The sequence below is a fragment of the Lepidochelys kempii genome, chromosome 6 (genome assembly GCF_965140265.1).
Source record: "Lepidochelys kempii isolate rLepKem1 chromosome 6, rLepKem1.hap2, whole genome shotgun sequence".
In the NCBI taxonomy this organism is placed as follows: Eukaryota; Metazoa; Chordata; order Testudines; family Cheloniidae; genus Lepidochelys; species Lepidochelys kempii.
Genome location: NC_133261.1, coordinates 123,931,560 through 123,946,535, shown reverse-complemented (window position 1 = coordinate 123,946,535; position 14,976 = coordinate 123,931,560). Strand labels below are relative to the sequence as shown.

Here is a 14,976-nt window from a genome sequence, read left to right as displayed (position 1 = left end):
ATACCATAGTTAAGAATCAGTAGTTGTGTGAACCCCCCCCACACACACACACACATCTGGCCCACCGTGGGCCAGGTATGTATTCTGATATATCTCTTGTGTTTCCCTTTAGAGACTGGAGTGGGCCTGGGGCAAGACGTAGAACCTCTTTCCAGGACCCTCCATGTGTCTCAGAAAATCCCCCAGTTCCTCCACTCACATTTGCTTCAGCGAGTGCCCCAGCTGATCCTTGGTGGGTACTGGAACATCATGGAGAGGTTGATATTAAAAGACTTTGCACTGTAAATAATGTAAGTGAAAATGGATTTTGCCCATTGTTTTTGGTTCTGATCTCATATAGGTCTTTCACCAATGTCAGATCAGAAAGAATTGAACCTGCACATCTAAAAGGAGTGCACAAAGTCATTTGTTTTCCTTTGGGAACTTCTGCCATATTTCTTACTCCTTGTGCTTAACCACAAGTGTCAAATTATTTTGAGTTCCTTGGGTATTCCTTGTTCCTTGTATTCCTTCATTCATTTATGGTCTTATGGAGGAGTTAGAAACTTTCCAACCACTTCTTTATGGAATTCCAAACACAAATTGGTATGAACCACAATTTTGGTAAAACTTTCCTAGAAGAAGTAGGAATTTTACCTATGGCTCATGATATAACATCAGCTATTGTATTAAATTTCTGATACTCTTATACAGGCATACAATTAAAAGCCAATAGCTGATTAAAATAACAACAAAAACAATTTTATATGATATGACATTGTGGGGTGCAATCCAGACCAGTAAGGGGCAGTGTCACCACTTGAACTGCAACTTGGGGTGCCTCACAATGCTTTGCTGCTGTAGGTACCAACCTGGGCTTCTCACAAATAGTCAAACAGCATGCAGGTCACACCCTGAGTGTCTGTGTACAGCCGCAACTCTGACCCCAGCAGCCTGTCGGCAACACACCAGCCACACGCTGACTCCCACCAGCCTTGGTTACTATTTGCAGGTGACCCCAACACAATCCCAGTCCTAAATTTTTTGCCCTCAAAATGCGTGTCCTTCTCTGTCCATCGCTCTCCTGGACAGTTGAGATATTTTAGATCCATTGTCCCTGTAAGGGAAAAAATAGACAACAACTTGCCACCTTAAATGGAGTTATCCACACAGTTCACAACACTTGATGAAGGCAATTAAAGTCAGAAATGGTTACAAGAAAAATAAAGATAAAACACTTCCTTGAACTAAAACTTTACAAATGAGGCTTGGTTCAAGGTAAAATTCTTACCACATGCTTCCAACAGCATTACTGAACAATCTTCAGGTCAGGATCCCTCCCAAAGTCAAATAGCTGGATTCTTTTGGCTTCTTAGGTTCAAGAGAGTTGGATAGGGAGAGGGAACCTGGGGTGTTTTTGCCCCTCATTTTTATAGTTCAATCTCCCTTTGAAATGCATTTTCCTTAGATATAGTTCTTTCCTGCTGAAAGAAAGGAGACATGGAGTCTGGTGGGCAAGGGGTGTTATGCTGTATCTTTTTACCTGTGTATGCTGAAACGCAGATTTTCTTTGTCTTCTTTCTTCACTCTCTGAGGACACTGTTTACAGCTTATATGGAATTAGAAGTAAACACACATCTTTGTTTAAATCAAGCTTGCTTGATCAGTTCTACCTGACTCGGGCCATGTGAGTTTGAACATGTGCCCTTAACATCATGCAGGGGGGATTTCCTAACTTCACACTCAATGTTGTTACATAAATTTCACCATGATACTAGTGACCAGCAAGTTATTAGTTTTCTGAGGATACACAAAAGGCATATTTTCTACAAAGACTATTAATAGGGCATAAGGTATGACATAAGAACACAAGAATGGCCATACTGGGTCAGACCAAAGGTCCATCTAGACCAGTATCCTGTCTTCTGACAGTGGCCAATGCCAAGTGCTCCAGAGGGAATGAACAGAACAGCTAATCATCAAGTGATCCATCCGCTATTGACCATTCCCAGATTCTGGGTGCATTCTGTCACACAGTCATTTGTAGAAAAGTTTTCATGAAGTTTTTAAAAATATCTTTAATTTTTGAAAGAAAAAAAATGCCCTTCAGTTTATTTACAAATGGATCCAGGTTAACAAAGCTCTCGTTTTTCATCTTTTTATATGTAGAGGGCTCCAGTTCAAGTCCTCCCATTGGTCTCATCATCAGCAATATGGCTGGAGGATAGAAAGTTGGTGTTTCACGTCTGAAGGTCTCAGGGCACTTACACACGAGCCCTTGAACTCCACTGGCCTGGAATCACCAAGGTCCAGTAATACTCTGGCCATGCCCCCTCATGTCTCTGACCACATCCCCAGCCTACCTGGAAATCCCCACTGCCTTGGGGAAGCCAGAAGCAGGTGGCAAAGAGCGCGCTACGTTGACTCCATGTCAACCAGGGATTCTTCTTTGCCTTTCCAATCCCCAGCCGCCCACTTGAGGTAGCCAAGTGCAAAAGCAGCCAACCAGGGGACAGAAGATCAGGCCCTAAACTTTATCCATTGCCAGGAATTATGTTCTAGTGTTAGCACAATGTTAATCTTCTGGATGATTACCTTGTGTACTCCAGTCAAGTGCTAGAAATGAAAAACCAATACTGCAAAACCAGACCTGATTCCACCAATAAACCACCCCTATTGTCTGGATCTGATATGATCGTGTAGCTAAGAAACCTTTGAAAAGCAAGTGGAGAGATGAGAAAGGATGGTCATAATAATGGATCTCTCTAGGCAGCTGTGAAGGGAATAGGATAAACTTCCAATTACTTATTATTATTATTTATTATTTATTTCCGTTGCAGTAGCACACAGAGGCCCCCGTTGAGATCAGGGCCTCATTGTGCTTGGCACTGTACAAACATAGTCAAAGACACTGTCCATGTCCTGAACAGCTTACAACTTAAACAGACAAAGGCTGGGGTAAAGGAAGCTTCGTTATCCCCATGTGACAGACAGAGAACAGTGGTGTTGCGATATTAAATAATGTGCCTGAGGTCGCACAGGGACTGTGTGGCGGAGCTGGGATTTGAGCCCAGATCTATTGAGGCAAGTGAATTAACCTGAGGCAAGGTGGACGAGGCTTTCTTCTGGCAACTAGCGGAAGTTACTAGATCACAGGCCCTGGTTCTCATGGGAGACTTCAATCACCCTGATATCTGCTGGGAGAGCAATACAGCAGTGCACAGACAATCCAAGAAGTTTTTGGAAAGTGTAGGGACAATTTCCTGGTGCAAGTGCTGGAGGAACCAGCTAGGGACAGAGCTCTTCTTGACCTTCTGCTCACAAACTGAGAAGAATTGGTAGGGGAAGCAAAAGTAGATGAGAACCAGGGAGGCAGTGCCCATGAGATGGTCGAGTTCAGGATACTGACACAAGGAAGAAAGGAGAGCAGCAGAATACGGACCCTGGACTTCAGAAAAGCAGACTTTGACAACCTCAGGGAACTGATGGGCAGGATCCCCTGGAAGAATAACATGAGGGGGAAAGGAGTCCAGGAGAGCTGCCTGTATTTTAAAGAATCCTTGTTGAGGTTACAGGGACAAACCATCCCGATGTGTAGAAAGAATAGTAAATATGGCAGGCGACCAGCTTGGCTTAACAGTGAAATCCTTCCTGATCTTAAACACAAAAAAAGAAGCTCACAAGAAGTGGAAGATTGGACAAATGACCAGGGAAGAGTATAAAAATATTGCTCGGACATGCAGGAGTGAAATCAGGAAGGCCAAATCACACCTGGAGCTGCAGCTAGCAAGAGATGTTAAGAGTAACAAGAAGGGTTTCTTCAGGTATGTTAGCAACAAGAAGAAAGTCAAGGAAAGTGAAGGCCCCTTACTGAATGAGCATGGATTCACCAAGGGCAAGTCATGCCTGACCAATCTAATTGCCTTCTATGACGAGATAACTGGCCCTGTGGATGAGGGGAAAGCAGAGGACGTGTTATTACTTGACTTTAGCAAAGTTTTTGATATGGTCTCCCACAGTATTCTTGCCAGCAAGTTAAAGAAGTGTGGGCTGGATGAATGGACTATAAGGTGGATAGAAAGCTGGCTAGATTGTTGGGCTCAATGGGTAGTGATCAATGGCTCCATGTCTAGTTGGCAGCCGGTATCAAGTGGAGTGCCCCAAGGGTCGGTCCTGGGGCTGGTTTTGTTCAATATCTTCATTAATGATCTGGAGGATGACGTGGATTGCACCCTCAGCAAGTTTGCAGATGACACTAAACTGGGAGGAGTGGTAGATACGCTGGAGGGTAGGGATAGCATACAGAGGGCCCTAGACAAATTAGAGGATTGGGCCAAAAGAAATCTGATGAGGTTCAACAGGGACAAGTGCACAGTCCTGCACTTAGGACAGAAGAATCCCATGCACCGCTACAGACTAGGGACTGAATGACTAGGCAGCAGTCTGCAGAAAAGGACCTGGGGTTAGAGTGGACGAGAATCTGGATATGAGTCAACAGTGTGCCATTGTTGCCAAGAAGGCTAACAACATTTTGGGCTATATAAGTAGGGGCATTGCCAGCAAGTCGAGAGACATGATCGTTCCCCTCTATTCGACATTGGTGAGGCCTCATCTGGAGTCCTGTGTCCAGTTTTGGGCCCCACACTACAAGAAGGATGTGAAAAAAATTGGAAAGTGTCCAGTGGAGGGCAATAAAAATGATTAGGGGACTGGAACACATGACTTCTGAGGAGAGGCTGAGGGAACTGGGATTGTTTAGTCTGCAGAAGAGAAGAACGAGGGGGGATTTGATAGCTGCTTTCAACTACCTGAAAGGGGGTTCCAAAGAGGATGGCTCTAGACTGTTCTCAGTGGTAGCAGATGACAGAACAAGGAGTAATGGTCTCAAGTTGCAGTGGGGGAGGTTTAGGTTAGATATTAGGAAAAACTTTTTCACTAGGCGGGTGGTGAAGCACTGGAATGCGTTACCTAGGGAGGTGGTGGAATCTCCTTCCTTAGAAGTTTTTAAGGTCAGGCTTGACAAAGCCCTGTCTGGGATGATTTAATTGGGGATTGGTCCTGCTTTGAGCAGGGGGTTGGACTAGATGACCTCCTGAGGTCCCTTCCAACCCTGATATTCTATGAAGTGAATTATCCAAAAAATCATCCTTTTTGTACTCTCGTGTTCTTTTTAGCTGCCATCAGTAAGTAGCCCCAAAGCACACTGCGCTGATCAGAGGGAAGCTGGAAGACAAAGAACAGTACCCCAAATAGAAAGAACTTGTGTGCAGAGGTAGCTGAATGGCGGTGTATGTGTATAAATGTCGGGGTCTGCGCCCAAAATGCCTGTACAGGATGGCATCATCACCACGTATATATGACTATAAACCAGGGTGGCCACAACCCTTTCAACACAGGGAGCTGGGGGTGAAGGTGATGGGAAGGAGAAATGCACATGGTAGAGAGGATTCTGCCCTATGTTTCTTTTAGAGTTAGAGAGGGAATGCATGTTAAGTAATCTCTAGGCCATTGTTTGTGAATAGTGAATGTAATGCCTATATCCTTCTTCCAGCCACCCCAATAGTGGAAGTAATTTTTTTTTGTAATATACAGTTGATTGAGAACTGTAGGTACATAAATCAAAGCCTTTGGTAATTTCCTTAGATAAGACATTAAGCCTCAACAGAGGTAAAGCACCTGACCTTTGGTCCGTTTTATTTGGAGTATTGCAAGCAAGGTGTTGGATTTGAATATGTATTTAGTATAAGTTGGGAAATGTCTCCTATACACACAAATGTTTCCGCTTCAAAGAGCTGGACTAATTTAGTGTTGTTGCATTGGACGTGGTTTGCGTTTGCATCTGTGGCACAACAAGATCTGTGTCTCTCTCTCCAGCTTGGAGGGTCAATGGTGAGAGATCTGGGTAGAGCTGCTTTTTAATTTTCTGGTGTCCCCTTTAAACCGAATGCAAGCCGTTTGTGGTTCTATTTCATACTACTGTTGGAATTACAAAGCAAGTTTTATTTAGGGGGGAATTCAGCTGAACCAAGGTGCCAACAGTTCTGGGGGGAGGTAGACACATGCCCATGCTGCTTTATCACTTCCACTTCGATAGAGCCAGAAGTGTTGGCTATACTTTTGGGAATTTTTAATTATATATTTTGCTTTCTCTGATTTTTAGTAGTCCCTGATTACAGTGAGTATAAGTAATCATTTAAGGTAGATTGTTAGCATAAGCTGCATTGGAAGGTCCGTGTCCCTTCTGCATGCTCCTGGCTACAACTGAGGCCCCAGACTAAGGTCAAAATTATTATGCAGAGATTAAACTGTAGAATGTAATTATGTATTCTGTTGCTCCTAGTACATTTATTAATTTAGCAGTACAAACTGACTGGAGCTAAACAAGCAGGGTGATTAATTTGCAAAGACATCTAGGTAACAGATTGTGATCAAAGAGGAGACCTGATCCTGTTAGATTGAAATGTGTTGTTTTGTGCTACATGAAGGACATAGAGCAGCATGGTTTATCTTTATCAATGCTTTCCTCTGAAGGAAAGGAACAAGCTTGCAGATACTAATCAGTGCTAAGGCAATGCCACTCAATAATTACCCACTGTCTCATCATAATCCCGGAACTAAGCCCCTGCCCAATCCATCTGGGACACTTTTCCATCTATTGCACAGCTCAAGAATACGTGTGTAAGCTATTACCTCTGGTCGTGCTATCTGTCCCCTGAGTAAAGATTCATAGCAGTGACCAATTATGTTGCAGTCGGCTTTTTTTTTTCCTTCTGAATCACCCTGTATTTCTCAATTATGGTAATGATGCTTTAGTGCTCTGGTTCCTTGGGGGTACAAAAACCTACTCACCTGCAAAAGCGATGGCTCATATGTCAAGGATAAAGCAAATTTCTGTGTCATAGGGATTTCTTTAAGAGGAGCCTGTATGTTTAAACTATTAGTCAGATGTGTTAGACTTTGCCATAGAAACTAGATACTGAAGGTTAAGGATTGTGTTTTTGCAGGATCCTAAGGAAGGCCCATGTCCAACTCTCATTGAACTGAGCACCGAACTTTCCTTCGGCTCCTTGGTAAATCCTAACCGAAGGGTTCATTTATGCTGCAATAAAAAACCCTGCGGCCCAGAGTCTCAAAGCCTGGGTCAGGCTTGGGGCTAAAAACTGCAGTTTAGACCTTTGGACTCAGGCTGCAGCCTGGGCTCTCAGACCTTCCACCCTTGCAGGGTCCCAGACCCCGGGCACCAGCCCAAGCCTGAAAATCTACATCAGTGGTTCCCAACCTGAGGCCTGCGGGCCACTTGCGGTCCAATCAGCACACAGCTGCAGCCCCTGTGACATCCTCAGGGCCATACAAGTAGCATTGGATGCGACCCACAATGGTAAATAGGTTGACAACCACTGATCTACACTGCAATTTTATAGCCCCACAGACCAAGCCCTGTGACTCTGAGTCAGCTGATCTGGGCCCGCTGTGGCCATGGTTATTCACACAGAAACACAGCAGAATATAAGTGGTGAAGCCAGTAGCAGGGGGCTGGGTTTGGGAAGACACTAAATGGTTTGAAGGATTATCCCTTGCAAAAGATAAACGGCCTGGTTTCTGATCTCATTGAGAGTGGTGTAAAGCAGGAGTCAGTGGACCGACAGCAGTGTAACCAGGTCCAACCACCATATCTGAGATGGAAAATAAGGAGACATCCCCTTCACTTCTTCATTAAAAACGTCTGAGTCCGTGGTCTTAAGGTTGAGTAAGCTTGTATAAAGTGACATCCTAGGGGATTCATCCAGGTCGCCATCTTGGGCTGTCTGAGGTGAATGGTTGTTATTGGGTGCTCAGGGTTCTTGGCTATCAGGTCACTCAGGTGCCTGAATGTGGATTTAGGAGGTTAATGTTAGGCTCCCCTTTTTGAAAATCTTGGCACTGACAGGCATTCAATGCTAGGCGAGGGACAAAGAGTACGTACATTGGAAGGGAGAGTACAAAGTCTGAGAAGAATAAAAACACAACTAGGAGTTGTGCGGTGTGATCTAGTGGCTAAAGCAGAGTTTGGGAGACAGGAATCCTGATTTCTCTTCCAGGTCTTGGCATTCCTAGAGTGTTGTGCGGCTTCCTATATGTCTGTAAAGCACTTGGAGTGCCCACGAAAGGCTTTGAATTACCATCATGTATTATTTTGTGATAAGTCTGGGAACGTGATCATTTATTTAAAAGTGTAAGTGTGCATTCAACTTTGGGCCGGATTCCTTAGGCCCTCCACAGGTGAGGGAGTTATCACAGATATTCATAATGAGCTATTATAATGCTATTATTGTTTATTATTTGTATTGCAGTAGCAACTTAATGTTCGAACCGAAATCGGGGGACCATAGTGTTAGGTGCTGTACAAACACATCATAAGAGCAAGCCCCTGGCCCGAAGAGCTTACAGCCTAAATAGACAGGACCAACAAAACACGGGAGGGGAACCAGCGAGGCAGAGACTTCCACAAGATCATACAACAGATCAGTGGTCGAACTGGGAATAGACCCCAGGTCTCCTGGCTACCAGTCCAGTGCCTGGCCCATAATACCCTAAAGCTTGGCATTGGAAACATGGCCAGACTGTCTCCTAGAGAGGTTTATGGTGTTTAATGGGCTACCCAAATAATGTATGATTCACAGCATACTTTTAGAGGGGAATCTGTTTCCAATCGCAGTGTCAGTTTAAATACATAATGAAGCTATGCACAAACAATTGGGAAACAATATCAGGACCAATATCTTTTTAAATATGGGTGCATGTCGCTAGGTTTCTAAATGCATATCCAGGTGCTTAAATAGGTGGCCTTATTTTCGAAGGTGCCTAGAAAGTCTCTGAAAGCTGCTGGGTGCCCAGGAATTTTTAAAATGAGGGCATTTATTTAGGTGCCTTTGGATACAAGAGCCTAACTCTGAGCACTTATTTCTGAAAATCTTGGCCTAAATTACAAGCACCCGTCTTAAGTTTTTTTCCAACGCGTCCTTCAGCTTTATTCAGAGTTGTAGACATTGTTGCTTGCTCACACTTCTTTGGGATATCATTGTAAAATATTACATCTCACTCAGGAGACCATACGATCTAGGAGGGTAAAAAGCTGCGGCCTCAAGCTCTCACCAGTTCCAGTGAAGTTCTTCTTTAGAGACTGAGATCTTTCACCCTCTTTGTTGTGTAGACTAAATAACACCTGGAAACTCGCTCACCCTTTTCACCAACAATAAAAAAGTGTTGCTTTTGCTATTCTTATCCCTTATGATTTGTATTACAGTAGCTATCAAACTAAATAGACAAGGCAGACAACGGATGGCAGGAAGGAGTATTATCTTCCCTATATTACATATGGGGAAATGAGGCACAGAAACATTAAGTGGCTGCCCAAGGTAACACAGGGAGTCTCAGGTAGAGACAGAAACTGAGCCCATATCTCCTGAGTCCCAGCCCAGTGCTTTAAGCACAAGATCATCCTTCCTCTTTTTGTCACTTTAGGTTTTATGAGTAACAATTGCTTTAGGATGTTCTCCATGCCAGATGATGTTTCAGGTGTGATAAGGAGGGCTAGAATAAAAATGGATCAATGTAGAAGAAATGGATGAATGTGTAGTGTTTGGTATCAATGCTGATCAGCTTCGCTCCTAAGCGGAGGGGGGATTAAGGATTAGGGGTGCTTTACAGAGGGTAAGACTCTGGGACCTGATGGCTTTGGGAAGAACAGAATGAAATATTTTGTTTTATTTTTTTTACTTCCAATATTTTTTCCACGGCTAAAATTTCCTCAGTTGGGGGTTGCTTCTGTATCACAAGTCCCATTGTTGCCCAAATCTACACAATTGGTAGTTCTGTCCATTCTCCTCCACTCTTTAAATGGATAGACTTGCTACTCGTGGTCATGATGAACATGCTTATACAAATGCTAGATCTGCTCCAGATGGTGCTATGGTGGGAAACTTAACTTCAATACTCTTAACAGCTTATTAGCTATGTTTATTAGGAGCCTAAAGTAACCCAGTCTAGACAGAAGAATCTAGCAGACATCTGAAAAACAGAAGGGAAGGTTCAATCCCGCCTAATTTTCACTTCTCAATTCAGCTGCCCAGCTAAAATCCTTTAAACTTTGGGCAGATCCGACTAGAAGTTCAATGTTATTTCAAATAGAGAGACCTCTGTGCAACATCTCTTAGAACTTTGCACAATGTGATTTGTTCCTGTAAGGGCTTGGTCCCTTTAGACACAAAGGCTTCCCCTGATCCGCTCTGTGCTCTCAATATGGAATATGGACCAGTATGTACATCTGGGACAGAAATCATATATCCTCCTTAGCCCTAATTGTGAGAAACAGATTTACTTCAGTCTGTAGAATTATAGAAATGTGGGGCTGGAAGGAGCCTCAAGAGGTCATCTAATCCAGTCCCCTGCACTGAGGCAGTACCAAGTAAACCTAGACCATCCCTGACAACTGTTTGTCTAACTTGTTTTTAAAAACCTCCAGTGACGGAGATTCTCCTCCACTCCCTTGGAAGCCTATTCCAGACCTTAACTACCATGATAGTTAGAAACTTTTTTCTAACATCTAACCTAAGTCTCCTTTGATTCAAATTAAGCTGATCACTTCTTGTCCTACCTTCAGTGGGCATGAAGAACAATCGATCACCATCCTCTTTATAACAGTCCTTAACGTATTTGCAGACTATCAGGTGCCACCTCAATGTTCTTTTTTCAAGACTAAACATGCCCAGGTTTTTAAACCTGTCTTCATAGGTCAGATTTTCTAAACTTTTTATCCTTTTTGTAGCTCTCCTCTGGACTGTCTCTAATTTGTCCCCATCTTTCCTAAAGCATGGCACCCAGACTTGGACACAGTCCTCCAGCTGTGGCCTGACCAGTGCTGAATAGAGTGGGACAAGTACATCCCATGTCTTTCGTATGACACTCCTGTTACTACACCCCAGAATGATATTAGCCTTTTTCATAACTGCATCACATTGTTGTCTCATACTCACTTTATGATGCTCCATAACCCCAAGAGCCTTTTCAGCAGTACGACCACCTAGTCTGATAGTCCCCATTTTGTAGCTGTGCATTTGATCTTTTCTTCCTAAGTGTAGTACTTTGCACTTGTCTGTCTTGAATTTCATCTTATTGATTTCAAACCAATTCTCCAATTTGTCAAGGTCATTTTGAATAGCATTGGACATAGGACTGAATCCTGTGGAACCCCGCTAGATACACCCTCCCAGTTTGTCAGCGAACCATTGATAACTATTCTTTGAGTACAGCCTTTCAACCAATTGTGCACCCACCTTATGGTAATTTCATCTCGACCACAGTTCCATAGTTTGTCTATGAGAACGTCACATGGGACTGTGTCAAAAACCATACTTAAATTAAGAGATATCATGTCTACTGCCTCCCCCATCCACTGGGTCAGTAAACCTGTCAGAGAAGGAAATTAGGTTAATGTGGCTTGATTTATTCTTGACAAATACATGATGGCTATTACTTATTACCCTATTATTCTCTAGGTGCTTACAAATTGATAGTTTAATAATTCGTTCCAGTATCTTTCCAGATATTGAAATTAGGCTGACTGGTCTATAATTCCCTGGGTCCACTTTGTTTCCCTTTTTAAAAATAGGTATTATGTTTTCCCTTCTTCAGTCCTCTAGGTCCTCATCCATCCTCCAAGAGTTCTTGAAGATAATTGCTAATGGTTCTGAGAATGCAGTCTTTAACCTGTTCTTTCCCTATTTTTGCTTGTGTTTCTTCCACCTTGTTGTTAATATTAATTGTGTTGAGTATGTGGTCACCAAGATTGAAGCAAAACAGACATTAAACACCTGAGCTTTCCTGATGTCGTCAGTTATTAGCTCTGTTCCCTGCTAAGTAATGGACCTATATTTTCCTCCATCTTTCTCTTGCTCCTATTGTATTTATAGAACCTCTTATTCCTTTTATGACCTTTGTTATGAATCAGTCTAATTCCTGGGGAAAAGTCATTATAGCCCACAAAGCCTCCCTCTCCTCTTGTGTCTCCCCTTTGAAAGATTATGCTTCTGGTCAGTCACTGGAAACTCCTTGTCAACATCAGGTCAAAGCAAAGGGGCTCTCCAGTGAGAACCAAACCCTGTTGTTTGGATTTGGACTTGTGGATGTTTCTGTTGCCTTGGAATTCTGCTGACTGTGCTAATAATCCAATCTGTAGCAGTCTGCAACAGATTTCTGACTTGTGTGGGGATTTCTTTGTAGAAATTGAACATTGGATGTAGAGGTTGTTGTACTTATTGCAGAACAGGGCCCCTGCTTGGACTCACTGCCTTGTTTGTCACATTGAGCTTGTGTACAGGATGTGGAAGTTTATCCCCCAGCTCAAGGTAAACATGGCTAAAACAGAGCTCTTAACCCCCCCCCCCACACACACACACACAAAGCACTCGATACAACTTCCTTTCTTGATCACTGTGAACAACACCGCCATCCTGCCAATCACTCAGGTCCATAACCTGGGAGTCATCTTCCACTCAGACCTCTCTCTAGTTCCTCATCTCCAGACTAGGCCTAAATCTTGCTGCTTCTTTCTGCAGAACATTCTAAGATACAGCCTTTCCTACCCAGCTAGAGCTCCCGTCCAGGCTCTCGTCATCTCATGTCTTGATTCCTGCCACATTCTTTTCTCTGGTCTTGACAAATGCAGTCTCGCCCTGCTCAAATCCAGGCAGAATGCTGCTGCAAAGCTCGTTTTCTTAGCCCATCCCTTTGATCAAATCACCCCTCTCTTTGCACCCACCCACTGGCTTCCCCTTCTCTAGCACATCAAACGTAAGCTGCTTCTATATGCTTTCAAGGCCCTTTGAAGTCAGTCTCCACCCTACCTATCATGTCTCATTCACTATCAGGCTGTTGATGCTCATGTCTGTTCAGCCCACTGCCCACCTGTTAAATTTTCAAACAAACACTTTTATGCGTTCTCCCCTGTTGCCCCACGGATTTGGGAAGCTCTCCCCATAAATATCTGCAAAACTAACTCATTATCCGCCTTCAAATCCCTCCTCAAAACCTGACAACAGTTAGGCTGCTGGTGTGCAGAGACCACTATCTAGCATGATCATGTCTCATTATTTCCTTGTATGCCCCCATCTGTCTGTATCCACCTGTTGTCTCTTGTCTTATATTTAGATTGTAAGCCCCTTGGGGCAGGGACCATCATTTTGTTCTGTGTTAGTACAGAGCGCAGCACAATGGGGTCCTGGTCTCTGGCTCAGACCCCTAGGTGCAATAGTAATACAACTAATAATAAACTAATTTATAATGGAGCATCAACTGTTTTATTTTGCACCATTCAAGTGATTAGAATGAACCTTAGATTAGATTCACTGTGTTATCACCAGTGAAGAAGCCATTGGTGGCTTGAGGGGGCTTTGTCCAGTCAGAAATAATTTTGGGTCTAACATTCTGAGTTACTTATAGCATATCTTATTTCAGCTGGATTGCCAAATTCATAAAGAGCCCCTATTGGCCATCTTTGGGGAGGGTATCAAAGATCTGTAACCTCTACAAGCCAAATATATCCGTTACGTGGCTTATCCCTTTCTGCAAGGGGCATTTTGCAAAACTGGAAAGGACCAGGGCTCCAGTGACCCAATGATATTGTACAATCCTGAGGAATCCAAAGAGTTAAACACCAAGCCTGTTAATTCACTGAGAGCTGGCGATCCATTTCTAATCTGGCTGTCACTTTAGAATGTGTCCGACAGCATGGCACCTAGGTGTCTCTCATTATTCAACTAATATCCAATACAGAATAGGCACTCTGCTTGTAAAGAAGGCTGAGGGTAAGATAGCACCATAGATCCATTAGGGACTGTTAGAATTTGTTTTCAAAATATATTTTATTAGCTCTTTTAGCAGGGAGGAATACTGGTTGTTTCAGTGAAATGCTTTGCATAGAAACTACAGTCATGATATCAATCATCATGTGTTGTTTTTCTTCTAGCATGACTAATTTATCCCTTCTCTCTTACTGATGTGAGTGAATTGAGAACTCCGAATTCTGCTGTTTTTCAGGCATTACACATTATAATCAATGAAAATAAATTTTAAAAATCAAAAATTTCCTTGGACTCATTTATTTTAAAGCTTCCCAATTTGCATTAACCCTGCCAATTTTTAATACCTCTGTTTCCTAGCACCAGATTCTGAGGCCCTGTAGATAGCACCAGAATCTGAGGCCTTTCTGAATAGTCTTGTTGATTTCAGAAGGAACATTCACGGAGCAAGATCTGAGTTAGGAGAGCAGACTCAGGCTCTTAATTTCAAAGCATCTCTCCATACCAGGCATTTGATAGATTTGGGCTGAGAGTTCCCCTTTTTAATTTTATTTATTATTAAGCTTCATGGTTGAGGGATATTCATAAATGGTTTATGGTAATTTACCAGCCCACTTGGGTGACTATTGAATCTTGTATGTTGCATGGCATGCCAATTTCCCATCTGTTGTATCTGAATAATATACAAAATAGACATGACCACTTGTGTAATCCCTTTTACTACCAAATCAGTATACTGTACATATGGTGCTGCTTGGCCCACAAACCTTTACTGTAGGCTTATTTGAATAATTATCTCCAGATACTTTCCTTCTTGCTTGCTGCCATAGGCCCTGATCCCACAAACACATGAGTAGCTTACACCTGTGAGCATTCCCAGTGATTTCAAGCTACAGTTACTCAAGTTTAAATGTTTGCATTTGCAGAATCAGGGACTTACTGTCTTCTCTGGCATTTTTCGTTCTTGTCAGAGGAGCAGGTGTTTTAGTTGTTGAGAATTTATTCCACTCTGGAACAATGTGTTCCCTTTTAACACCCACAATCCAACTGTTGGTTGCTCCAGAATGTTCCATTATTTTGTTTTACTTCTCCAGCATTTGATTCTCATAGATGTTTTTTTTCTTTTTTTTTTTTTTGAAAGAATTGCAGCCCGCCAGAGTCT

The 14,976-nt window shown here is 42.9% G+C and overlaps 1 long non-coding RNA gene across 1 annotated transcript in view; it reads right to left on the bottom strand.

Annotated features, from left to right (window-relative positions):
* Positions 1-996: 996 nt before the first annotated feature.
* The window catches only part of LOC140913938 (uncharacterized), a 44,293-nt gene continuing 30,313 nt past the window's right edge, over positions 997-14,976 (bottom strand). The window contains exons 2-3 of the long non-coding RNA XR_012159705.1: positions 1,271-1,460; positions 997-1,096 (exon numbers count right to left, since the gene is read on the bottom strand). This is a non-coding gene — a long non-coding RNA (uncharacterized lncRNA). The remainder of the gene's footprint in view (positions 1,097-1,270; positions 1,461-14,976) is intronic.